The following is a 27,336-nucleotide window of genomic DNA, read 5'->3' on the forward strand; positions in this document are numbered from 1 at the left end:
TTGGTTTAGGTTTTCCCATTAGTATCACACTGGAAATTATTGATGTTGCAACTTCTTTAGTTAATTAACTATGTAGTTGACTTAATTGATGTGAAACAACATATACTGCTGCCATTCAAAGTGGTCCTCTACCAGCCACTGTTATATCTAAATATTAGAAAATACATTTTACAACAGAATATGAAAACCATTGGCAAAAGCTGACTTTTGAAATTATAATTGCCTATATAAATGTATAAGAAGCACTTTATGACACTAAGTGCTTTGTAATTTTTTTCCTTCCTTAACTCTGCTATTCTTGCTTTTTCTAAGTGCTAGAATATGCTTTAGTCACATCGCTGAGCAGCCCATGTCTCCTTTGACACACATCTTTTCGTGGCTGTTTCAATTGTTTTGTCACTTATTTTAACAGTATCAGCAAGAAATGTGAGAACTGACGAGTCACTTCTTTCTAGAACAGAGAGGTCATCAAATGTCTAGATAGTGGCTAACAATCACTGTGTCTTTGTCTATGAACAGATAGGAAAGAAATGTTTGAGGCAAGGCTTCTGACACAGATTGAGTTCATATATTTTCAAAGCAGAAGTCTTCAAATGAATAATGGACAATCTTAATGGAGTTTAGGGCCTCATCACTTTTAAAAGTGCTCTGCAGTTTTCTAGACACCTTAGTTACATTTTTCATCTGTGATGTACTGTATTCTCATAGTAAGGTGGAAGTTAACATTAAGGACTTCAGAAAGACATTTAATTTCACTCTATGTCAAGATATTTCTGTCCTGAAAGATTCCATTTTCTTTCCTTTTCATTTTCAATATACGTTTAACTCTTCCTCAAAAGTATCACCCTTCTGAGATAGTTTCTTTATAAGAGTATTACCTGAGTAGTAGTGGAAATAGTTAACAGTCTTCTACCTGCAAAATGGGTTCTTTATAAATTATGCTATTTCAGAAAAATAAGTAATGTTGCTATTAACAATAACTGTTAATGTTATTTAAAAAAAAAAAACAGGACATATTAAAAAAAGTTCTTTAAAAATAGTTCTTTGAGTTCTATTCATTAATTTAAACAGTTTGAATTTTATCCCAGGAATTAGATAGAAAGCAATAAGAAATGACATTTCAAACCATAGTTTCAACTTTATATTTTTACTCAGCAATACTCCTGTTTTGCTATAAACACTGAAAATGCCAAATGAGCCCTAAATCCTTTTGGCTACCAGGTCACTTCTTACTGTGATGCTGATTTAGCACTTCAGAGAGCAACAGAGTTCAGACATTATTTATATGCATAGAAAAAGCCTCCACACTTTACTAACGCACAGGTTAAGTTATAAAAGCCCACCAAGCTCTGTGCTGCCTGTATTTTCATGGGATATGAAAATTTTATAGAAAGAAAAACCAGGAAAAAAAGGAAAAAGCAAGAGCTCAGTTCTAGGAAATTAAGAATTCCAGGGATCGTCCCTCATGATCTTCACTTTGCCCAGTCTGATCTCCATCTTAAGAAATCCCCTAGCAAGTGCTTTCCATAACAGTGGTGAAACACATAAGCCTTCAAGGGTCCATTAGAGATAGGAGCATGAGTACTCATCTGGAACAGAGATGGTAGTATGCAAAGAGACAGTTCCAATATGGACAAGTGAGGTTATACAACGTTCTTCTTGTCTCCTGGCATCCCCTCATGGGAGGCAGTTCTGATGAATGGAAGAGCATGGTTTATCTGTATTTCCTTTTGTTCTGACAGATTTGAGTACATGAAATGTAGAATCATAGAACCATAGAATATCCTGAGTTGGAAGGGACCCACGAAGATCATCGAGTCCAACTCCTGAAATGTTTATTTTAAAATCATTAGATTTCCAAATGAATGGATTTGTTAGTCATGACTAAATGTTTCCATGTGGTACTAAGATTTAGAAGATTATTTAAGGACAAAGGATTTTTATATGCTCATACTTTTTGTATGTATCTAGACAGAGAAGTCTAATAAACCTCTAATAGAATATGGGGTCACTGTCCTACATATATAAGATAACAAAAACCCCACTATTCAATTCAGAAAGTAAGAAATTATTTATACTAATAATGAAGTGCGCATTTACCAAATCAAAAGCTCTTAAGAATTTTAAGTTAAAAAATACATATATGTACCTATCTCATCTACATTAGCTCAGCCTAACACTCTGGTTAATTGCATTTCTTTGCCATGTGTGTTTCAGTCTTACAGGATACCAGGAGGACTGAGATGTCTCAAATCTATATCACACATAAATTACAAAGTACAGGGATTATACTAATAGAGACTTTTAAGGATCTTTCAGGCTCTTTTCTACAATTGGATGTTTTCCTTCAAGCAACAGAAGTTGTGTTCTGCTAAATCCCTAGGAGCATTTATTTTACGTATGAATATTTCAGGATTTTGAAAAAAAGGAAAGAAATATCTATTAACATGGCCTACTGCAGAAATGCAAAAGCACAGGTGTTGAATCACATGAGAAGCATCTGCTGGACCAGCTGTTGCCACCATTTCAGTGCAAGCCGCTGCCCAGGAGTATTTTCTCCCGCAGTTTTGTTTGTTCATTTGGGGAGAATGGTAGGTGATTGACTGCCAAGCCGAGATGTGATTATTGTATTAAAGTGTGATTTGGTATACCATCTTGTTAGTGACTCCCATGATTGGACTGCTGCCAAGACATATTTGCTGGGGAGTGGACAGAATTATTGAGTGGGACAAGAGGGAAAATAATGTCTGTTTGTTATAGTGGAGAATCTATATGAGTTGTTAACCAAGATATCATAGCAGAGATGACTAAATAGTCATGATAGCCAAAAAGCGATAATAATGACTAACATTTGGGTTAATGTTAATTCGTTGAGTGAAAAAAGCAGTACTTTCTTTTTAGCTAAGAAGGCTGAAATGAAGTAGAATGTGATTTCTCTGAATCATTAGGCATCTGCAGCTGCCTTGGAATGTGGTTACATAGGTATATGGCTAGCATTTCAGAAAATCAGGCTCTTGGTGTTTTATTTCTATTCCTAGGAAGCTGTGACAGAAAGGCATGACTGAGACACTTGGGATACATGAAAGGTGTTCAAGAGCATCATGTTCCTTATAGAGTGATGCAGGGAACTGTCACAGCATTAAGTGATTATGCAAGAAATAGGCCACAGATTGATAACCAGTCAGAATTTTTGTAAACTTTTACTAAATTTACTAACTAGAGAGGCAAAAAGCCTTAGATGTTGCAATAGCTGGTGTGGCAGTGCCTTACTTTTAGATATTTTCTATTGAGTTGAGAAATCTAGCTCTTCTACTATATTTCAGAATATATACCTTAAAACAGTATCTTTTAATTGTACAATCCCAGTCCTGCAAAGAAATTCTAAAGTAGTGTAAGATTTTGTACTCTGCATCATCTTGCAGGATCAGAGCTTCATGTTTAAAATCCACTTTCATATCACCTTTTTTCGATTTCTACTAAGAAGGCAGTTTTGCAGGTGTAACGATAAAATCATCTCCATGGGTTTGTGTGTTAATTCTCACAGCTGCTACCACTGAGTCCTTTATTGCTTAGACTAAAGCTTCCATTAGTATCAATAATTTCATCAATAACATGAGGACTATGGATTATGTTGCTCTAAAGATGGGTTTTGCAAACAGCTAGCCAGTGAGGTCATGGAATTCATTTTACGACAGCTTACTCAAGCAATGGATGAGGCCAATAGTTTAGCTCTTCTTAGTGTTGGCTTTAAACCTTTGCCACCAACAGTGAAAGATAAATGTTCAATTTAAACAGATACCCAATTCCCTTTATTAAAGGATTTCCAGTACATATTTGTAATGCTCTGTTTAGCGTTATGTTATTTTTGCAGATGCATTCTCCACACTAGGCTGTTAGAAGTTTTAATATCTTTAATAAAATGTTCTATAAACATCATTACTAAAATGCAAGTCTGATAGCAAACTGCAAGGTCATAGTCTAAACAATTTATAACAGTTGTAAATATTTAATATGGGTGGGTGTGTAAGAATATACTCAGGGCTGTTCACAGTTCTGTTTCAACCTTTTCAGTAGAATTATTTCCTTCAAGATTGTTTCTTCTAGGACAAGGTTTCACATGGACTATACCCAATACAGCATTGCTTACCTATACTTCTGTTGTGCTCAGTCCGTATTGTTTCTTAGTGGTTATTACATCAAATCTATTAAGATCGCATAAAAACAAAGATTTTTTTTCCAATCTGTCAGTGGTCAGCCTCAGTCTGCAATCTGAAAGACACTGGGCATTGTATGCCATGGCTTGCAAAAATGATATTGCAACAACACAAGCTTCTTTCTCCCTTGCCTGTGCTGTCTGGAATGGGAATAGGAACTGGTACCATACAGGTGTATTCTGACAACTGCTAGGAGGATAGGACTCCAAATAAATGTAGGAGATGAAATCTCACCTTCCTGGAAAGTAGCATGAGTTTTGTCATTGGCTTCATCAGAGGTAGAGGTTCACCTGGGGATTATATGTTTTGAGGTAATTGGTATTGTTTTCACATTATTAACTTTATGCTAATGGTATTTCAAGCATAGCTATTCTATTTGGGTAATAATAGTGAAACTAGGAACTATCCTTGTTTTGTTTTCTCTTTCCTCATACATAATGGTTAAAACATATACATTGATCTTTCAATCAAGTATTGCTCATGCATACATCAGACGTCCATTCATCATACATAGTCTCTTGCATGTCTGACCCTCAACCTAACGAATGATACTTGATTATTATCCATTCACTGCACATTTTATGCCTACTGAGAGCACCTTTATACTTGTTTATTACCTTTTTACTTGTTTATTATTAACTGCCAATAACATTCTGCAGTTAAACAATTTCTGTCATATAAACCACCTTGCAATGCTTTTCAAAATGGATGTTGAATTACTGTAATGTAGAAGTTTTTCCCAGCTGTTCTTGGAGATGTGAATTGTCAATCAAAAAACAAACCTACCCTTTTTTCTGTAGATATTTTTCCGACCTCAGTGTAAAGGTTTTTTAACCTACACTAACAAAGTGTTATTTTGTCTCCAGTGGAGTATCTCCATCATCACTAGAGATTCTAAGATATCCACTATGTCTCCACTATACATGCTGCATAAGCTGTGCTCTCCTTCAGCTTCATGGAGCATCCACCAGGTCTCTGGTTAAGGCATTGACTTAAAGCAGCTCTTTGTCTATGTAGATACATTGACAGTAGTATTAGTATTCTTCGCAATTTCTCAGATGCTTCAGGCTTTTTGAACATTGACATTTTCATAACATTAACAAAATAAATAATGATTGTTTTGGACAGATTTGTGTCCTATGGAATTTACTGGTGTAGATTTATATAAGCCAAGCATAACAAATGGAACATTGTTTTAGCATAGGCCTCTGCAACATTTCTCAGATATGATCTAAGAACATATCCTTCAGAGATGTAGATGTGAAATCTTATTGAAACCACAGTAGCTTGATAAGTCTTCTGCAAATAAAGTGAAGTAATATCCATTTCATGTATTGTGAAGGGCTGGGCTAGTTATTTGTCCATACCCAGTGTCCCTATTGCATGGTTTTCATATTCAGGAGCTAAAATTGGAATTATGGCTGTAGTCTTAATTTTACTGGGTCCATCCTTCAGGGCATTCAATACATCAGCCAGCAGTTGTTCCTGAGATGTTCTGGACTGTATATGTTCTTTGTCAAGCACACTGTTTTAATTTATTCTCTTCTAAATTACATTCTTAGGCTACCGTTCCTTTTAGTCTGCTTCAATGAAGCACTAGCCACATCCCCAGCAATTATAATTATTAAACAAATATTTCATTTGCTTTATCAGTTTTATATGTAGTCCAATATGATAATCTGTAAGGCAACGTACCTAGTATCCTATTTATTACTCAATGTACAGGACAGGAGATTTCAACATCCAGTTTTAATTGTCAGTACTGACATTCACACTTAGAATAACAAAATCTGTCTGCCAAGTGGCTGTGAATGTCTGTAGCCATAGATCATTCCTGCTTATCAATGAGTTTAGCTCCTTCTTGCCTATTTTCCTTAGAAACTACTAAGCTATTTAGTAGGAACAATTGCTTTCTTAAAGGTGATCAAGAGAAAAAAAAAAAGAAAAAAAAGTTATTCTTTTCATCTCCTGTAGAAGGAATCTGAAAAAACTTGTATACTGTAAAGAAGAAACAGTTACTCTTGAATCTTATCTTAAAGGAAAAAAAAAAAAATCAGGAATTTCCAGTCTTGATTTTCCTGTATTTGTCAAATAAAGTGGCTATTCTAAAAAAGTCTAGGAGTCTTTTCAATCTGAGTTAAGAAGCTGGAATAGTTAAAAATTTTTAAGGATTCTTTTTCCAGTTGTAACTGGAATACTACTAGGCATTAATGTTAAACAGGTGCAACATGAATGTAAAAGGATATCCAAAAAAAGTTATTATTGTTTTGCCTTTTAATTTATCATAATTTTTTGTTAAGTGTTCTATGAGTGGCATTATTAAGAGTTTTCTAGCCATTGATAGGACTTCAGGTGAAAATGTCAAGGTAGGAGAGACTTGAACTTCCCAGAGCCATCTTCTTTATTTCTCTTAGCAAAACCAATATTTCTTTTTACTTTTACATCTAAGACTATTCAGCCTAAAACTGGATAAACATAAGTATGTTTTTCATTCATAAAGGAAATGTTATCATTTAGTGTGCTGTAGGATAATTTTGTACACAGTCTGTTTCACTTGTCTTAGAGCTTCCATATGAGCCATATCAGACTTTGTAAACCTGTTCACTTACCATCTTCAGGACATAAGCAAAATCGTCTCTCTCCTGCCATTGGCAGCCAGAAATGGATGTGAGGACTTGAGTGACATTTTCTGTCCTGCTTACTTTTCCCATTCTTCTCCAGTTTTTCCTCTAGAATTACTTCAGAATATATATATATTCCAGATACAATGGAAAATAATTCTCACGAGAGATTCATAGAATAACTCCAGTTTGAAGGGTCTGCTGAAGGTCATCTAGTCCCAATCCACTGCTCAGAGGAGGTCTAATTAGATTACATTGCTCAGGGTTGTGTCCAGTTTTGTCTTGGACACCACCAAAGGTGGAGATTTCATCTTGTTCCAACATGTCTTCATTGCCTTTTGTTCTATCACCATGTACATTCAGGAAGAGTTTGGCTCCATCTTCTATCTTCCAATCAGTTGTCAGTAGCAATAAGGTCTCCTTTGAGCCTTCTCTTATGGCTGAACAAACCCTTTCCCCCAGCTTCTCTTCATAATTCATGTGCTCCAGCCATGGCCAGCTTAGTTGCCCTCCATGTGACTCACTGTGGCATGTCAATATTTTGAAATGAGCCCCAAAATGGACATGACAGTCCATATATGCTCTCACAGGTGTCAAGCAGAAGGGAAGAATCCTTTCCCTTGACCTGCTGGCTCCACTTTTAATAATGCAGCCAAATGTACTGCTGGCTTTCTTTGCTGCAAGGGCTCATTGCTGTCTCATGTTCAGCTTGTTGCCCAACAGGACCTCAGGTTATTTTCTGCAGAGCTGCTTCCCAGATTGTTGGCCCTCCACCTGTACTGGTGCATGGGGTTATTCCATTACAGATGAAAGACTTCACATTTGTTTTTCACAGAATCAAAGAATGGCTGAGGTTGGAAAAGACCTCTGGAGGTCATCTGGTCCAACCTCCCTGCCATGTCCTGCATGTTGCCTGCCCCCCAACCCCAAGTTTGGTGCCATCTTGCAAACTTGCTGACAGTGCCCTCCACCCCAGCTAGTTATTGAAGACATTAAACAACATTGGCCCCAATGTGGATCCCTGACTAACTACTAGTTACTGGTTGCCAGCTGGACTTTGTACCACTGATCACAACACTTTAAGCCCAGCAATCAAGCCAGGGTTCCAACCCACCTTTATGGTCTGGTTATCCAGTCAGTATCTCACCAATTTGGTGATAAGAAGCCTAGTGAAGACCATCTCAAAGACTTTACTAAAGTTAAGGTATACAAAATTCACTGCCCTTCTCTTGTCCACAAAGCCAGTTATCATATAAGGCAGTCAGGTTAGTCAGACATGATTTGTTCTTGCTGAACTCATGTTGGCCATTCCTAACCCTCTTCTTGTCCTGTATGTGTGTAGAAATGGCTTCTAAGAGGATTCACTCTATAACCTTCCCAGAGATTGAAATTTATCTGACTGCAGTTACCTGGATCATACTTCTTAAAGATGAGTGTGATATTTGCATTTTTCCTGTCATCGGGAACCCATGCTGTTGCTCACCTCTTCCTGCAGTTCCTTCAAATGGTGACTTAGGGTTGTGACCAAGGCACAGGGAATGCCCCTGCTGCCCTGGCCTCAGCAGAGGCACCAACCCTCTCTTCAGCCCCAGATCTGGACAGAGGTGTCCTCCCCACCAGAGATCTCCTCTGTGCCACAGACGTTTGCACCAGCCAATGACAGAGAACGTGCCCTGTGTTTTATTGAGACCATCACTCCCCTATCTTAAAGCATCAGCAGCAGAGGTGCTCTGTGCCCTTGTTGTGTGACTGCTATGTCTCTGCTAGCTGGGTCTTTCTGTTGGCCTCAAAGTATATCGCAGAGTGGTTAGAAATTCAAAAGCTTTGCAAAAAAACCCACCCCTACCTGAGAACAGAAAAGCCAGAGCACAAACTTGCCTGTTTCTGAGAACTACAGAGAGTAGTCCTATTTCATGACAGAACTCTTTTCCTGTGTATAGGCAGATGAAGACATGTAATTATCTGTATCTTAATTTATTCCCCTGCTCCCTGTGTCCCATAATCCCTGCCTACTTGGATTAGGATACCAGATTTTTTCCCCCAGAAAGTAATATGAGTAAGTGTGGTGAATTTACCATAAGTCTGATATTTCCTAAAAATGATATATTTACTGTGTATGCATAAATCAACACTTGTGAAAAAAAAATCAGATGTTTTCAGGAACTGTCAAAATTGCTGCACTTGTACTCTGCTGTTCAGCACTGTGTACTTTCACAATTTCCAAAAGTATGACAGTTTAGTCAGAATTAGTTTCATAGCTCTGACACAAGCATCTGGTACCCTCTGACAGCTTAAAAAAAATCTTTAAATTTTACTTTAACAAAATTTACAGGTGGAAAAGGAGATATACCTGTAGAAATCTGATATATATTAGCCCTATACTTGGAGATTGCATAGGCGGTACTGTTTTAGGCAGACTTTCCCTCCTTTGAGAATCTGCAATCTGTTCTTTACATTTATTTTTCTAATAGTCATGATATATTATGTTCTTAATTTTTTACTGTCTATTCTGGGAAGCCAAAGAAAAATGCTATATCATATCAACAGTATGGTGATCAACAGCAATTTTCATGAATGAACAGGGTGTTCTTATTGGAATTCATTGATCAAAGGAATTGATCAAATGTAAAAAGTGATATTAGCAAAAACCTGATAAGCTAACAGATGATTTGTGAAAAGAATATTTCGATTTTTATTACTATATACTAACCTTGGACTATTAGACAGTGGTTAGAAATATGCATTTTTCTGCTTATACCTATTGACAATAGTAGGAATTCTATCTGGTTATTAATTCACTTTCTTTCTCTGTACCCCTGTGTTATGGAATGTTTTCCACTTGCTTTGTGGCTTTAGATGCCTGAACAAGCGAAAGTGTTGGAGAAAATGTTACTTAAAAATTATCATTTCTTGTTATGTTGAATGAAGCTTATCTCTCTGACAATAATGTTCATTATATCTTTTGTATCAAATTGTCAGCATGATCCTTGTCTAATACAGAGGTGAATCTTATCCAGTACAACTAGAAATCATCATTATTTTAAAATACTTATAATAGTTAGTAAATAACTTAGTAATGTTCCAGCCAAAATCAGTTCACAGTGATTTAGCCAGAATTTTAAGTCTCTATTCAAAGATGAAATTTGACTATTTTTAAGCTACTAAGGAAGAGCAACCAACTCTGATCTGTTCCCCTACTTGAAAGAACTAAAAATATTACAAAGAAAGTAAAAATTGTGAAATGTAAATTTAATTACATTTAAGAGGAATATTTTGTTTTCCAGAACTTCAAGGAACAAACCATGCCTACCGAGAAAGCTCATACAGAACCTAAGGAACCCCCTTCCAACTCTATCATCTCTATCAACTGCAAACATTTGCATTGGACTCTGGACTTTCTCATGTAGATTTTTCTTCTCAAAACATTGGCATTCAAAAATAAGATAAGTGGTTTTCATCCGTCTGTCCCTTATCTCTTTGGAAGTCCCTCCAGATTCTAGAGAAAGGTATTTCATGAAATATGTAGAAAAGGAAAGTGAGATACCAATTCATAATAAATTTTCCACTGTACAGGAATTCAGGATGAAGGTCAGAATATCTCATTCTGCATTTATACTCTCCTAACTATTCCTCGTTTGTGAATCTGTGCTGCACTGGAGAACTTTTTCAGGTATTCAGAAGTGGTATATGGTATGTGGCTGCCTCAACAAAGGCATCTATTACTATCTTCAATGCCTTATTGTAATCAGCACTTTTTCATGGGTCTGGCAGATTGACAGATTTTTCATTGGGTCTGTGCAATTCTGTAGGGGTGACATAAATCAGGTGAGATATCCTTGGATTCCTGAAATTTCACTAAATGCTTACCTGCATCCCACTCAAAAAGTTTTCTAGTTTTTCTGGGGGTGTTTTAGATTGTACTAGTGGTCAGACCCCTGACTTTTTTTCTTATGTAGTAAATTAGCTTGTACAAACAATAAACTAAAAATTAAGTTCTATTTTTACATAAGTAAAAATGTAGTCTGGCCATGGAGGTTGGAGAATTATAGCTTGATATTTTATTGCCAATTATTGATCCTTCTTGTAGAATTTATAGTACCGCATCATACAAATTATATGGAAATTGATTTGTTGTTGGCATGATTGCTCGTTATATAGCAGGCATAATTAGTTTTCTCCTGAATTAAAAAAACAGTGTGTGCATATATATACATATGCACACTTTTTTTTTACCGTATTCATATAAAGGTTGCAAAAATTCCTGACTTACAGTTAATTATCTAGTCTTTCATATCAATGTTAGTTGATAGAAAAACTAGTCTACCACAGAGTGATACAGTAAGACTCAATTAATTAATGTTAATACAAAGGGCTGATTTGCCTAGAAGAAAACTACAAATACATCTGGATTTCATTTACAGTGAAGAACACCAAATTACAGAAAGGCGTCCAGGCTTTAGACAAAACTACTAATCTGGAGCTTGGAAATCTCTTAAATGACACAAAGACCTTAAGGTGTGCATGGATTGTTCACTCTAGATGATAAAACTTTACCTTTTGACCAGCTATGATGAGATGATAAAGAAAGGAAAGGATTCTTCAGATAAGTGAACAGTAAGCAGAAGCACAGGGAAAACACAGTCCCATTACTAAACAGGGCAGGGAAACTAGTTACTAATAAACCTGACCAGGCAGAAGTTCTCAATACCTTCTTTGCCTCTGCCTTTAGCAGTATAGCTGGAACCCAGATCACAGGATCAAGTAGCTACAGCACATGTTGACCCAGCAGTAGTGGAGAAAAGGCTGGTCTGTGGCCTCTTGCAAAGAGATCAACCCACATAAATCTGGGCCTGGATGGAATCCACCCCAGGGTGTTAAGAGAAGTGGCTGACATTGTTGCAAGGCCACTGTCTATAATATTTCAAAAGTTGCGGAGATCAGGGGATGTCGCTGATGGCTGGAAGAGGGCAAATGTCATACCCATCTACAAGAAGTGCCCAAAAGAGGACCCAGGAAACTACAGGCCAATTAGTTTTACTTCGATCCCTGGGAAAGTAATGGAACAAGTCCTTCTAGAAACTATCACAAACCAAATAAAAATGACTGGGAAAAGCCAGCACAAAGTTACCAAGAACAAATCATGCCAGACTAATCTGATCACATTCTACAACAAAATAACATCTTCTGTCTACCTGGGGAGAGCAGTGAATGTTGCTTCAGCAAACTCATGCTGTACTTCAGCGAAGTGTTCAATGCTGTTTCCCATAGCCTTCTCCTGGACAAACTGCCAAGATACAGATTGGATGGGGGGTCTGTGAGATGGGTAGGGAATTGGCTAATAGGCCATACTCAAAAGGTGGTGATCAAGGGTTCTTACTCAGGCTGGCAATGCATCACAAGTAGGGTCCCCCAAGGAATGATACTGGGTTCCACACTGCTCAACATCTTCATAAATGACCAGGACGATGGGATTGAAAGCACCCTCACCAAGTTTGCTGATGACACCAAACTCAACCCAGTGAGGTGAACACATCAGAAGGGAGAGCCATCTTACAGAGAGACCAGGACAGACTGGAAGAGTGGGCAAGCAAGAACAGTATGAAGTTTAACAAAGACAAGTGCCAAGTCCTGCACCTGGGACAGAATAGCTGTTACTGATTTTGGCTGGGATAGAGTTAATTTTCTCCATAGTAGTTCATATGGTGCTATTGGAATTTTTGGGGTCCTGGTGGACAACAAGAAGCTGAACATGAGTCAGCAGAGCACCACTGTAGCAGAAAATGCAAATAGGATCCTGGACTACATATACAGGGCCATTGCTAGCAGAGGTAGAGACATAATCATCCCACTCTATTCGGCACCTGTCACACTGCACCTGGAGTACTGTGTCCAGTTGCGGTCCCCACAGTTCAAGAAAGATGTGGAGAGATTGGAGAGGGTTGAAAGGAGGGCGACAAAGATGATCAAAGTGCTGGAGAACCTGCCCTATGAGGAAAGACTGAAGGAGTTAGGTCTTTTTACCCTGAAGAAGTGAAGGCCCAATGGGAACCTCATCACAATATTCCAGTAATTAAAAGACAGCTACAAAGAGGATGGAGGCTTTCTCTTCACGAGGAGCGACATGGAGAAGAGAATGGGCAATGGGTACAAGTTGCATTGGGAGAGGTTTCATATCAATGTAAGAAAGAAATTTTTTACACTGAGAAGAATCATTCACTGGAACAATGTCTCCAGTGATGTAGTAAAGTTCCCATTGCTGGAATTTTTCAAAACACGACAGGACAGGGTGCTAGATAATCTCATTTAGGCTCCCTTTCCCAGGAAAGGTTAGACCAGATGATCTTTCAAGGTCCCTTCCAACCTGGACTATTTTATGCTTCTATGATTCTTTGAAAAAAGAAAAAAGAGTAGCTGTGATCTTCGCCTGATTTTCAATGATGACACTCTAACATAGAAATGAAGTCTATAAAGTGTACCATATATTAGACTGTTTTGTAAAACACTCAGAAATATATTTCTGAAGATATTCTGTGTAAATTAGGCTCTTCTAGGACCCTAAAGGAATTTACTGTGATCATTTGGATATCAGAATTTGTCAATTTCAGGAAATATTGCCTTTGTTAAGGAATTATGTGGGAAGGTAGTTTCTTGCTTTAATATGATTGGCCTTAAGTTTCAAGCATTGCATAGTTAAAAAAAAGAAACTTTAGTGACAAGGTGCATTACTGCAGGCTGATTTTAGTGCTATATAGATTTTATAAGGAGAGCATACACTATTAACACTTACATACGGTACTGGAAGAAAATAATGGTGTGACTCCAGTGGATAAAGACAATTTAGAGATCCCTGAACATATACATATTCAGGATTTCCATCAACCATGATAAATACATCTTACTGAAACCCTGTTCAGTTCTATTACAGCTCTTAAACTATCAGCATCACTTTATTATTTTATTCTTTGGGCATCTTTCAGTAATGCTTTAAACAGTATGATCAATAAGTACAATTTGGTGTTTGTTCCCTGTTCTCTCCCCAGTTATGTATGCAATGGATTGTTTTGCTACAGCTACTTTTCCTTATCTCTAAAACAAATGTGACTATGCATTTTTTGGAAAGATGTCAAGGTCAAAATGGAATTTTTCACTAACATAAAAGGGAGTAAGGTTTGTGATCATGTGTAGTTCTGATGCTTCTCATGAGAGTCTTGGGCCAGCCCTCAAAATACCACTGATCCCTTGGAAAGTATGGAGCCCTCATAGCCAAAGGATATGTGTACTATTTTACCTCACCTGTCAGGATGAGAATTAGCAAACTCCTAGGAAACCAGTGAAGAGAAGGAAAGACAGGTCTGATGTGCTCAGAGGGGCCCATATCCCTGCAACACTCTATATTCACTGGAATTTTCTATGGGCTGAAGCCTTCATGCACAGCTAAACTGCATTGCTTTGGTCTACCTCAAAATATGGTCCAGGTAGGAAGACTACACAATGAAACAATGAGTAAGTGGTAAAATATAAAGATCTGGGAGAAAAACAGCAATTGTAGTAGCTGATGTTTTAGAACTAATGTCTGAAGTCATCTGTGCAAGCTTTTGCTTAGAGAGGAAATCCAGAAAATTATTACCCTGTATTTTCCTCAAAGAAAAATACAATTTCATAGGTTCTGCCATTGTGTTAGAAAGGCTAGAGGATGCTATGATGGTGAGTTTTGGAGCTGAATTTACTAACTGAATTTTGGAAACAATTTTCAAAGCTTTCAAATTTTCTTTTTCAGAAGAGAATATACTGGATACAACTAGTTAAAGATAATATGAACAGTGTTAGGAAGGGGATTCACACAGACGTCTGAAGGAAGGGCTACAAGAGAGCTGATGAACCTTAGCCACATCCGCCAGGGACCTGGTAGGAACAGATGCCTTCAAGCTTTATGGTTTCAAGCGTAGAACAAATAGCCTATGAAGCAGGATGTGTTTCTGATACACAGATGTGCTCCTGTGTGTTCTCCTTGTTTCTTGGAGGACAGTCTCATTCTCACTTCTAAGGCCAGAGCCTCCTGAGTATACTGTTACACTTTCACTGCAAGTTCTGGAAGTGTCCAGTCCCGAGTGGAATGCTCTCTCAGCAGAAATCAAACACCTGTGAGGCTTTTGTGGGGAAACTAGCACAGACCTTGGCAGCTTAACAGTGACCCAAGACTTTCATTTTGTGTTGCTCAACGAACCAGATTTCTATGCCAGGTTTTGCCAACAGTTGTTGCAGCATATGTTTTCTAAAACTTGTATTTTGGAACCGACACATATCTTGGATGTGATTCTGAGGTTTTTTTCTATCTCTGGGGAAAATTTTCTGTAGACAGAGAAATGGAAAGGTGAATGAACTTTTTCCACATGGTCCAAGCTGTGCAAAATTGAATCCAAGGAAGAAAAAAGCCAGGATCACTTCTTAAACTCTATTTTCATTGTCTTCCTGTACCAGTTTTGGCTGGGATAGTTAATTTCCTTCACAGTAGCTTGTATGGTGTTATGGTTTGGATATGTGATGAAAACAGTGTTGATAATGCACTGATGTTTTACTTACTGCTGAACAGTGCTTACACAGGGTCAAGGCCTTTTCTGCTTCTCAAACTGCCTTGTCAGTGAGTAGGCTGGGGATGAACAAGAAGTTGGGAGGGGACACAACTGGGACAGCTGACCCCAGCTGACCAAAGGGCTATTCCATACCATATGACAGCAGGCTCAGCAATAAAATCTGCATGGAAGAAAGAGGAAGAGGGTACAGTTGGGGTTATGTCTTTTGTCTTCCCAAGTAGCTCCTACACATGATGCAGCCCTGCTCCTGGAGATAGCTGAACACCTGCCATGGGAAGTAGTGAATGAATTCCTTATTTTGCTTTGCTTGCACATACGCTTTTGCTTTACCAATGAAACTATCTTTATTTCAACCCATGAGTTTTTGCACTTTTACCCTTCTGATTCTGTTTTCCTTCCTGCTGTGGGGGAGTGAGCAAGCAGCTGTGTGGTGCTTAGCTGCCTACCAGGGTTAAACACTTCCTTTAAAGCCAAGGATTTGCATTAGTAAAGTAAGACCATAAATTAAATGAACAACCATACAAAGAAACAAAAAAAAATACCAATGGAAAACAATGCCTCCAAAGTCCTAAGGAAACAAATGTATTGAAAATTATCCAGTCTCATGAAATAAATTCCAGTGATTGATGTGAGCTATCTGCTGTCATAGCTGGGAAAAAAAAAAGAAACTTTTCTTAGTGTGACAATCAGTTCTTCTTCTCCAGCTGGCTAGCTAGTAGGTATGTTTTACAAATTACACTGAATCACCTTCCATTGACATTAGAAATGTAGACATCTATAGCACAAGCAAACACTAAAATTTAGATATCTAAATCTGGTAGATAGTCTTTCTATTAGAATGTTGTGCTTTCTTTAATAACTTCACCCATTGAATGTTCAAAGCAACAGGGCTTCCCAAGGATGTTGCAAAAATACAATCATAAGGCCATAGCTATAGGTTTCCACAGGTGTAGACCGTGTTGCTAACATACTTGAAGTATGAATGTGCAGAGACTGCTAAAAGACATGAAATGTCTTTGTTATGAGTTACAGTTTTGCAGAACAGAAACTCTGACAGAGTTGTATTATGAAACACATCAGTGCTATACTTATGAAGAGGGCTAAAACACAGGAAACAACAAATTGACTTAGGCTTTTAAAATAAAAATAAAACTTGCTGAAAGATAAAGTAAATTCAGTAAAGTGAAGGTGTACATCTTCATTGACAATAAATGTTACACATCATTCAGAGCTAAGAATTCCAATTCCAAGAGAGAAACTTTCCCAGCATGATAGAGTATAGAAAGGAAGAACCAAATTAGAGTTCATAAATATAAAGTGCTTTAGAATATGAAAAATTGCCTATTAGGTTTAGACCTAAAGGGTGCAATAAATGTGAATAAAATATAGCTCACTGTTTCTGTGTAGTTAGACTAAATAGCATGCAACATTTTAGACAACTGTACTTCACATCAAACTCACGATAGATTTGCTGCAGAACCAACACAACACAAACCATTTTCTGATTTGACACCTAAGGAAACATCAATATACAAAAGAATTTGAAATGTAGACCTGCTGTTATCTAAATTCAACCTGAACTTGGAAATCTAGTGTTATATAATTTATGATAAAAATTACAATAGAAGGGAAAAAAAAAAAAGGCCTAGTTTTTTTTCTTTTGTATCTCTGGCTAATAGCCCCAAAAGTGATAATTTGTACTCTGAGTGGGACAAAATACAGACTAGCTTTCAATTAGAATATCATAATGTATTAAGAGGAACAGATAGTTTAAAAGTTTTAAATAGATGCTAAAATGATAGAAGAATACATTTTCTGAGTCATTTTCATCTGCTGCTCAGAGTCTGTCGGAAGATTCCATTAAGCTGGAACAGAGACAGCAGAGTGATGACAGCAGCTTGCCTAAAGCCCTGATTCTGCATTTTAATGGGGCTCCAGACATACACTGTAGAATGGCTATTACTGCATGGTTTGAATAGACTTCTTACTAGCTGTGTGCATGCAGAAATTTATCACTGTTTAAAAGAGTATTTCCTCTAGAACTGATGCCATTTAAAATAAAACCAAGTGGGGATTTCTGACTATAAACTAGAATTCAGATATTTCAAAATTTCTTTGGCAATTTTTCCATCTTTTGCAATTTTTCCCGATCCTGATAAAAACTCAGTGTAACATTAGGTGTTGGAGGTGTTGACCAAGAAAACCACCTATGTGTTTTTATGTGCAGTAGCTTTTATTCAATTATCCATATGAAATTATGAAAAAAGACAAAGCATTTAACTCCAGTATACTTTACTTTTTTTTCTCTTAGCTCTTCACTCTCATTTCTTGGCTTGCAAAAGAGGCAGGAGCACATTCATGTTTTGTGATATGGCTGGCTGAGAATCCTAGTGTTTCGTAAGTTCTTTTAGGGCGGCAGCAGTGGTGGGTAGTCTGCTACTCCCACCTATGGGAAAGGGGAGCGTGGCAAGCCCAGCATCTTTGGGTTTAACTTCCTGCTTAGCTCAATGTATAAGACTGAGCGTAGTAGATGTTAGTAGGGGTCAGGCTTTACTGGCTTCAGGGGTTAAAACCATAAGCATTCAAAAACAAGCACAGCAGGTAGAAAACCTTTCAGTCAAAGAGTTATTCAGCAGTAAAACACTAATTTGTTGCATTCATTTTACATCTATTAGTCACTGAGGAAAATACACAACTAACTTGGGCATGAAAACTTGGTGGTCTGTGTCCCGTTGAGTCACAAGACTTCAGTCATGCTCCATAGACTCTTTGCTTCACAGGAACACAGCTTTGCCTAAAAAGGTTAAAGAGGCAGGTGGTTACTCTTCCTCCTCCCCTCTTTTCAATGAAACCAGGCTACAGCACCTTATATGGTTCACTTGTGGCAGTTGTGGTTGCAGGAAGCTTGATGTCTTTTATGCACAAACAAAAACCTGGGTTTTCTTGTCTTGGCATGAGTGCTTTAATTACCACCTGATATGTCACTTTCCATTTTCTTCTAGCAATATTTGAAAGAAAGTGGAAGCTGTAAATGTCTTTTGTAAATCCCTGTTGGTATGAATTAGATGAGGCCAGAAACATATATCATGTTGATGTTCTCAAACTGAATGGCCACATTCTTGTCACTAGGGAGACTGAGACATGAGGGAGGACCCCAGCAAAGCTGAAGACCTTTTCCCTGGTGCTAAGGTGCTACCGCAGTTCTGCAGTAGCTGAGCAGGGATTTTTGGAGTCCTTGATTTGGACAGAAGGTCTCAACATTTGCTCTGATCCCTATATAGCGATGTAAGTTGTATTTTGGTACTTCTATATTTTTATACATAGGGCAGATGAACTATCACACTTTGCACATGCTGGCTTGGTGCTCTGTTTCTGGAAAATTTGTGACATAAGCTGAAATTTAGAAGGAAGCTGAAATTTAGATAAGGAAGAAGTAGAGAATTCAAACAAAGGCCTAAGATATTTTTCCATAGTTTTTGCCACCTGCTTTTAAGGAATAAAGAACACAACCATAGCAAAATTGTGTGAAGAAATGAGATGTCATGATTAAAGCAAATATCAAAGAATTATTATTTTTCTTTATAGTCAAAGAATACTCTACCTGCTAGTACCAATTTTTCATTCTCGCATCTAGGTTACAAGGTGCACATGTCTGAATTTATGTTTTTTTCTTGTTTGGTTTTTTGGCAGCTGTTAAAACTGTTTTTAATAAAAAGAAAGCAAAATGCTTTCAGTCTGCAGGGGTGATCCATAGTGTTACGGAAAACTATCAGTCTCTGAATCTATTATTGTGAGCATTTAGACCAGATTTTATGAGACCTTCATCCACACTTAACACAACTGAATACTCGAGTTCAGTTATCCTGTATAATATTTAAAAGTAAGATCAAGATTTTGAAAGTTGGTCAATAGCTCAGCATGGTTAATGTTTAAAAAATGTAGCTGTATGTGATTTAGCACTAATCTAAAGAGCAAATATTTAAGAATGTGTTCCTTCACATTGCATTTACTTAAGATTGGAGCTTTTTTGGAACATTGATCCCAGCTACAGGTACTGAGCACATCACAGTCTGCCTGTCTGAATACTTTTTAATAACCTGGTTTCTTTGGGTTACAGTTTAAACTGAATGTCAGTGAATACATTCATTGAATAAACTCCCTTAGTCATTCCGTATGACTGTGTCTGGTGAATTAACCAGGCCTCTGTGCAGATTTCACACTATTTTCCAACTCAGACATGGTTCATTTTGTTCAGTTGTGCAAAAATAGTGATTAAGACTGGAACGTGGGAGTACCCCAAAAAAACCCAGACAACAAATGTGTTGTGGAAACCCTCATAAAATTTAATTGAAACATTAATATCCGATGCTTCAAGGAAACATCATCTACTGGCTTACATTTTGTACAATTTCTTCAGTCAGTAGTTGGTTGCATACAACTTCCACATGAAAAACAGATGGAAGTTAAAGGTCTTGCAAAATCTCTAAATGCCATTGAAAGGAAAAAAAAAAATAAAAAGAAAACCCTCTTAGAAACCTTGAAATGTCTTTTTTCTGAAGGTCTGACTAAGGTTTGCAGAATTTTCAGCTGGCTGCTGATGAATCAAGTCATCCTGAGGTGGTATTTTGTTGTTGCTGGAAGCCAGGAAAGATTTACCAGTTCTGCTTGAGATTCCTCTGAGTATTTTAGTTTTTTAGCACCGAATGCTCACAGAGAAACTCAACACATGGAAACCCACTTATTTGGCCTGAAGAAATCTTTGTCTTTATTGACAAAATAAACAAACTACTAGTTTCTGCAGTGTTATGGTTATTAATACTATTCCTTTAGAAGAAACATGCTTGCTACCAAAGAGCAAGATAAGGCTTCTGACAGAATTTTCTGAGATGATCACACATGCCAAGCAAAAAATGACATTTTGTTTTCCAGATTTATGAGAAGCAAATGAGTACAACCTGAACATTATTGGTAAATACTGGGGTAGAGAAGCAGAAAAAATCCTTACAAGAATTATGTGTCAACAGACTTTCAATTAGATTCATTGCAGAGCATCTGAGCTACTTAAAACTGACTAAAAGAGACAAGAAAAATCTGCATTGGTAGCATAACATATTAGGTGGTTTAACCAGGGTTATTTCCATTGGTAATCCCTGTGATTTGAATTTCTCTGTGAACACACTCTGGATTTTGGATATGGCTTTCTTGATTCCAGGATCCTAATAATTTAGACTAGCTGTGCTTACTTACATTCTGATAAATTACATGAGCAATATAGAACATGACATGCCACAGATATTACATAATTGTGGATTTTATTGGTAAAAATATACCGCATTTTTAAAACAATAGGTGCCCTCCAGTGAAGCTGTGAAAAGTCAGTATCTTAGCAATTCATGAACATCACAAAGACTATGTATGGTTCTACTGATCAGAGCATGTTATCTCGACATTCTGTGCAACATACCTACTGCTCAAAGCTTTCATCTAGTTAGAGAAAAAGATGCCTTCTCTCATTCTAAAGAATAACATTTAATGAGAAAAATACATTAACCTATAGGTAAAATAATCAAGAGAGCATGGGCTACCAGGGTTAACATTGCTCTCTTCCTTAGTGTTTAACAGTGATATGCTGTAGTCCTCCAAATAACTCAAAGAGGACCAGTCCTCCAAAACACAATATTTCAGATCTATGAAGACCTATCACTGAAAGCATTCAAATAATATCACTGGCAAAATGTCTTAATAAATTAATAAAGTAATCTCAAATTCTGCTGTAATCTGATGCTTTTAAAGCAGAAGCAGATATGTGCAGAGAAAAATTTGAAACCCATAGAAATTCCTTGGCAATCTCCCAGGCCTTTCCAGAGGTTCTGTGGTTTAAGATGCTCAGGGCAAGTCTATAAAAAAGAACCCAAACGGGTGCCAAAATATCATATGAGAACAATATTAAAAATCTCAGCCAGGGGGATTATTGTTTTTATTACAAAATTATGACAGTGTTTTGGGGTGATAATACTCATAAAGTATAAGGGGACTTTGAGCCTTTGCTTTGGGTTTGTTTTTTTGAAACTGAACACAATATGCTCATTCAATATAGATACCGAAAGGCAAAAAGTGTATGTGCACTGAAAGCTTTGGACAGCTCTAATGCATTGACTGACAAATGATAAATGGTGTTCAAGTAAGATATAAGTGCAATAGAACTTAAACTAAAAATGCAATGAAAAAATTATCTGTTAATAGTCTCTGAGGTACTTCAGTGTACTTAGCAGGAAAAGAAATTAGGGAGTTATTATTAAAAAAATAAAATAAATGCCAAACATTAAGCTTTCAACCTAATATGTTGCTGCAATGAAGAGGGCAAACGGGACATTAACTTTTCTTGGAAGAAGAATACAGTATAAATTAAGGAAGGGGATAGTAACCCACTGCTTATATTTTATGTCAAATACCATGTAAAACATAGTTCAAAGTGCTTCATGAAAGATAAAGAAAGTGCAATGCACAGTAGCTTAAGGGATATCCAGTTTCAAGGGTGTAAGAAACAGAGAAGTGCTGGGAAAACTGATGCTAGGGTGGTGCAGAGTTCGTAATGACTTGATTTATACAAGGATTCATCCTGTTCTTCCTGACCATCCAAGGCTTCATCCTGAAAATAAGGGTGCTTTTAAAAAAAATGAAAGGGATGAGCAATCCAGCCCAGTGATATAATGGAAGTGACTCAATAATCTTGTTTTAAAATAAATGTTCAGTTTTGCTCTCTGGTGTGTTTGAATGATTTTTGTAGGTAAAAAGTCCTAGAGCATATGATTTGGGCATGAATGAATGGAGAAGATGAGAGGTATGTCCCCACTGGCCATTTTCAATCAGTCTGGGGTATCAATGCTGTAAAAAAGCTGCTTTAATATCTCATCAGTATTTTCATTTGGGTGATCATTTTTAAACCTTTCATTTTTTCAGTTTGTGGTGTTTTATTTCGGAAAGATTATATGTCCCTTTAATGTATTTAATACAAAATTACAGATAGCTATATTTTAAGTAGCTTTCTCTGTTGCGAGATAAAATTATTACTAATCTGATAGTGGCAATAGTCCCATTTCAAGCAGGAGATTGAATTAGATAATCTCCTAATTTCCTTCCAGCTAGCATTTCTAGCTATTCTAAATTTGAATTTAAAAAAAAAGCTACAAATTTATGAGTGTTGTTTTTTCCTGAAAATCCAGGATTAAAGATGGCTGCAGAGCTAAAGCCCTTTAAGTATACAAATAGGTGCAGGTATACAAATGGGTGCAGACATACAAATATACCTTGAATATTATAAATAGCAGTGCATTTGATGAATTGAAGCCTCTGAATCATTTTAAACATTATAATGTCAAAAAGAAGGTGAGCAAGTAGACTAAAAATTATGAAAGAAGTTTTCTTCACATAAATTAATTTTAAAATACAATATTATATGACATGCAATACTCAGAGGTCCAGAGCTGCAAGCGATAATCATAAAGAAGTGAGAAAGAAAAGAAAATAAGGTAGATAAATACTTAATCAAAGAGAATAAAGAAAGGCATAGGTAGAAGAATGAACATGACAAGTGAAAAAGGAAAATGTGAACCACAATAACATGTTTTGGTTTTATTACTATCACTGTAATTTTTAACTTGTTTAAAAGAAGGATATTTTACTAGGATTCACACTGACTAATAGGTATCCTGGCAGATGAAGAAACTGCCAAGAGTTAGGTAGATATATAGATGCAGGTCAAAATATGAAGACTATAGATACACTTCTATGTATAGAATCCTTCCTCCTTTCATTTTGTAGCAAAAAATCAGTGTGACAAAAAATGCTAAAAGATAGTGTTGTCTCTTCTCAACTCAAAACCATAGCCAAATATGCCATGCTATTACCTCTCAATCAAAAGAAAGGTCTGATTTAGACAATGAAATTTTTCTGACAATTTTATCCTAAATGTTATGTTATCACATGAGCTTCTGTTGTTGCTAAAAAGCTCTGTCACTAAATTTCCAAGTCACCACCTTTAGGTTTTAGACTTAGAGAAAATGTCATGGCCTTCCAATTAGTTAAAATATCAATTATAACTGATATTAATGTATTTCAGAGGCATTTCCTCCTATTTGTTTAGACACATTCACACAGCACTTTAAATAAAGGCCTTTAGATATTGTAGAACAGGGCTTTTCAGTCTGTTTAATGAGCTCTGAAACAAAGAAGTAAAATATTGGCTTTTTTCAAACCTCTAGCTGCTTGGTCTGTGACATAAAGAATACAGGGCATGGTGGTGACAAATAGGTCTCTGTGCATTTTAAGCGTGCGGTAGCACAAAAGTTCGTATGCTTTCAATAATTTTATTTATCAACTTTTAATTAGATCCTTTGCAGCTACATGTCCTTTGATCTGAGCTAATTGATCATGCATTGTGTTATGAATAGGTTTCATAATAATAATGCTTGGCATTAATATAACACTTCTTTAGATTTTCAAAGTGCTATACAAACATTAACTAATTAACCCACAGAAAGGCCCTTGGGAGGTAAGAACAGTAAGAAAATATTTTACTCACTTTATAAAAGGGGAATCTGAGAGACACAAAGTGTTTTGACCAAGATCAGGGAGTGACATGAGAGAAAGCTTCTCAAACAGAATGCAAGAGAAGCTGGTAAAGTGGGTTGAAAGTCAGTATTTGCATTTTGCTGGAAATGTTGATAATTTGAAACATGTTTTATTTCCAGATTTGAACTGAATTATAGTTTGGTTTCTGAAAGCAGAATAAAAATAGAATACAAAAGATATAGATTTGGCTTAAATCTTAAATATATGTGAATTTAAAATATAAAGATTTAAATTAATTTTAATTTTTATCTTTTTAAAATGCCTATTGTAAAGCTGGTTCTCTTATAATGGTATTCTTCATGACACATCTGTAGCTTTAAAATATTCTGGCAAGTTGCAACAGAACATGCGATAGTAGTAAAACCATTGCATAATTTTAGTTTTATTAAGAAGTAAGAAAGGAAGCTGCCACAGAAGGAAATATTTTTTTCCTGTAGCCAAAGTGTTTCATTTATGCACTCTGGAGAAAGATCTTATGCCATGGGACACTTAGTTGAAAATAATGTGATTTTTAAAAGTTACAGAAAAACAACACTTTTTTTGTTTAATTAAAAAAGCACTTTAACAGTGAAGTTCCGTTATAAGTCCACCGTGTCTTGATGTCAGTCAGGAAAGTTAGCATTTAATGTAATTCAAGGACAAGCAAGTTCAAGATACTGTTATTCTTACCAAAAAAAAGTTGTTCTTGACATTTTTTTTTCCTTATGTGATCTTTTTTTCAAATATATATTTACTGGGCACAGTTTAGCAACTATAGACCGCTATATTTAAAAAAACCTGAGATGACAGGAACCATTTAAATCAAACTGCCATGCTATTTCTATCCTGAGAATTCCCCTGTAATTGCTGGACGAATGGACTTTTTGTATCATTCATATCACTGCACATTTCTTAGCTCAGTTGGCTAATCATTGTTTCTCCTGCCAACTCATATCTCCTTTTATACAGAATCAGTTATTGGTCTGTAATTAACTATTTATAGTGTTCCAGGTTGTGCATAGTATTCTAGAGCAAAGCCTCTAATTGCTGGAATATACACTTGAGACTTTGCAATTTCATGCAATGTTGCTCAAATAGTTTGATAATGGCTGCATGTCAAAAAAAGCTAAGAAATGTGAGTCCCAGGGTTATGAGCTCTTTGCTCCCCCAAAAACCAGGTAAGACTAGCTCTTATAGACCTAATATATCTAAATTATCATTTTGTAACAGAAAATATCTATATAATGCTTTAGTATTGTATTGCATTGTAAAGATTTTGTATGTCTGTGCTATAAAGGAATGTGACGAAATGATACATGACGTGTATAGTGTATTTCTGAAAGCTGGCGTGAATATATAACTAAAATTCAACATTTATTTTTTATAGAAAAGTCACGATTAAAATCAAGGTTGAATTTTGATTGTTGGTGCTTATCCTTCATTAGTCTCTTATTTCAGCTTCTGTCTCCCATTATTCCTGTCCCCATTGCAGCTTTTTCTCTGCATATGAATTTCGGTGTTGGATGGTTTCCAGTTTATAACTGGAGGCTGTAAGAAGAGTTGGGTGATGACAAAAAACTGTGAGAGCAGGGAAGGAGATAACAGCTGAAACAACTAGAAATTAAAACCTGACAGTCCAGGCTAAAAAGCCATTGTGGCTTGTCCCAGGGAGAGCAGCAAGGCAAAAAAAAATCAATGTTTATTGCTATTTAGCAATTAAAATCTTCCCCTTTTATAGCTTATTAAAACAGATCATATAGAACTAATGGCTATTGAACTCCCAATGAGAATTGCACAGTACTTAAAGCAACAAAGATTTTTGTTAGGAAACAATAAAGTCTGTATCAAGATTCTTTGCTCTGTTCTGGGTTTCCTAACAAGAGATCTGACCTCTGTCTAGATATGCCACTCCAGAATTGAACCTAGCATCATTTAAGATGACAAAATTGACTTAGAGAAGCAGGGTCTGATATCAGTGGAACGAGCTGGCATTCTGTATTAGTGGTTTTGTAGAATCTACACTGACAGAAAAAAACATGGCACAGAGACCATCTCTGTTGCCCAGCAGTCGAGATGGTGGAGATGACTTTGTGAAAATAGTGGTGACATCTCTTCCGGGGATAAGAGGCATCAGTTTCAGAATATGTGGTAAAAGCCTGTGGAGCCATTTTTAGTACACCTTGACTATATTCCTGCGGCAGTTTAAGGGCTAGAGGGAGATCTTAATAAGTTCTGAGCAGACTAGGTGACTAGGTGACTAAGACGAGTTACGCATATTTCCCACTCCCCCACTCTTTAGGTTTTCCCAGCACAGTTTATTATTGAAATCAATTTTCTTCCTATCAAAACTTTTGTATTTCCACAGGTGTAAGAGCTTTAAAGGAAGAAGGAAACTTCTGGTGAGTTCTGGTTTCTAACTTTCTGCTGAATCTCTTTCAAATATTGACATTTCTTTTGCTCATGATTTTGACACCTGCAAAATTATTATTTTATTTACATTTCATAGCTATTTCTCCTAAAATCCTTTATTATTGGAAAATAAAAGAAAGGGAAACCCCAGCAGAAATGCATGAAGCTTTGTTTCCTTTGCTTAGTGTCCAATGTATGATTTCTGAGTACACATCATCTGTTGTTATATTTGTCTTTGTATTTGACTCCAGGCATCCTCTAAGTTAAGGAAGAAAAATTTGTTGGCTTTTTAGCCTGCAGCTTTGTAAGATGCTGCAAGAAGCATCAAAGACAAATCACCTAGAAGTGCAAGGATCAATTGATGGGAAGGGAATAGCTTATCTTCCACATTATCACAGACCCCCTCATTAGGCATGCTGTGAGAGCGCTGACAGGCTGTGATGGATCAGCAGGCTCTGTCACACCAAGCTGCGTGGGAAATCCAGCCACCGCTGCAGTTACTGTCAGCATCCACTAGACAATATAAAGCAGGAAACACAGCGCAACACCATGAATGCTTCATAGACTGCAACGGCACTTTGTATTCAAATGTGGCGCTTACCACCATTTGCTAAAGTTAGCCAACATAGACAGAGTGTTTACAAAGTGTTTACATGAAGTGACACTGCAGAGATGCACTCAGGAAGTGAAGCCTTTCAGGATGTAAACCAGTGGTAAGAACAGCAAAGAGGCTTTATGATCAATGTTATAATGCCCATTTATGAAACCTGCTGCAATTTTTGCAGGACCCACGGCATAGTACTGGCTGCTTGTGGTGGTGCATCCCCCCACCCCCTTCCTCTGGACGGACCACCTTACGACCACAGGGCCCCCTGCCAAGGCTTGGCCTGT

Source organism: Nipponia nippon, unplaced genomic scaffold (genome assembly GCF_047370975.1).
Source record: "Nipponia nippon isolate SJK-2023a ecotype South Korea unplaced genomic scaffold, ASM4737097v1 scaffold_1, whole genome shotgun sequence".
NCBI lineage: Eukaryota > Metazoa > Chordata > Aves > Pelecaniformes > Threskiornithidae > Nipponia > Nipponia nippon.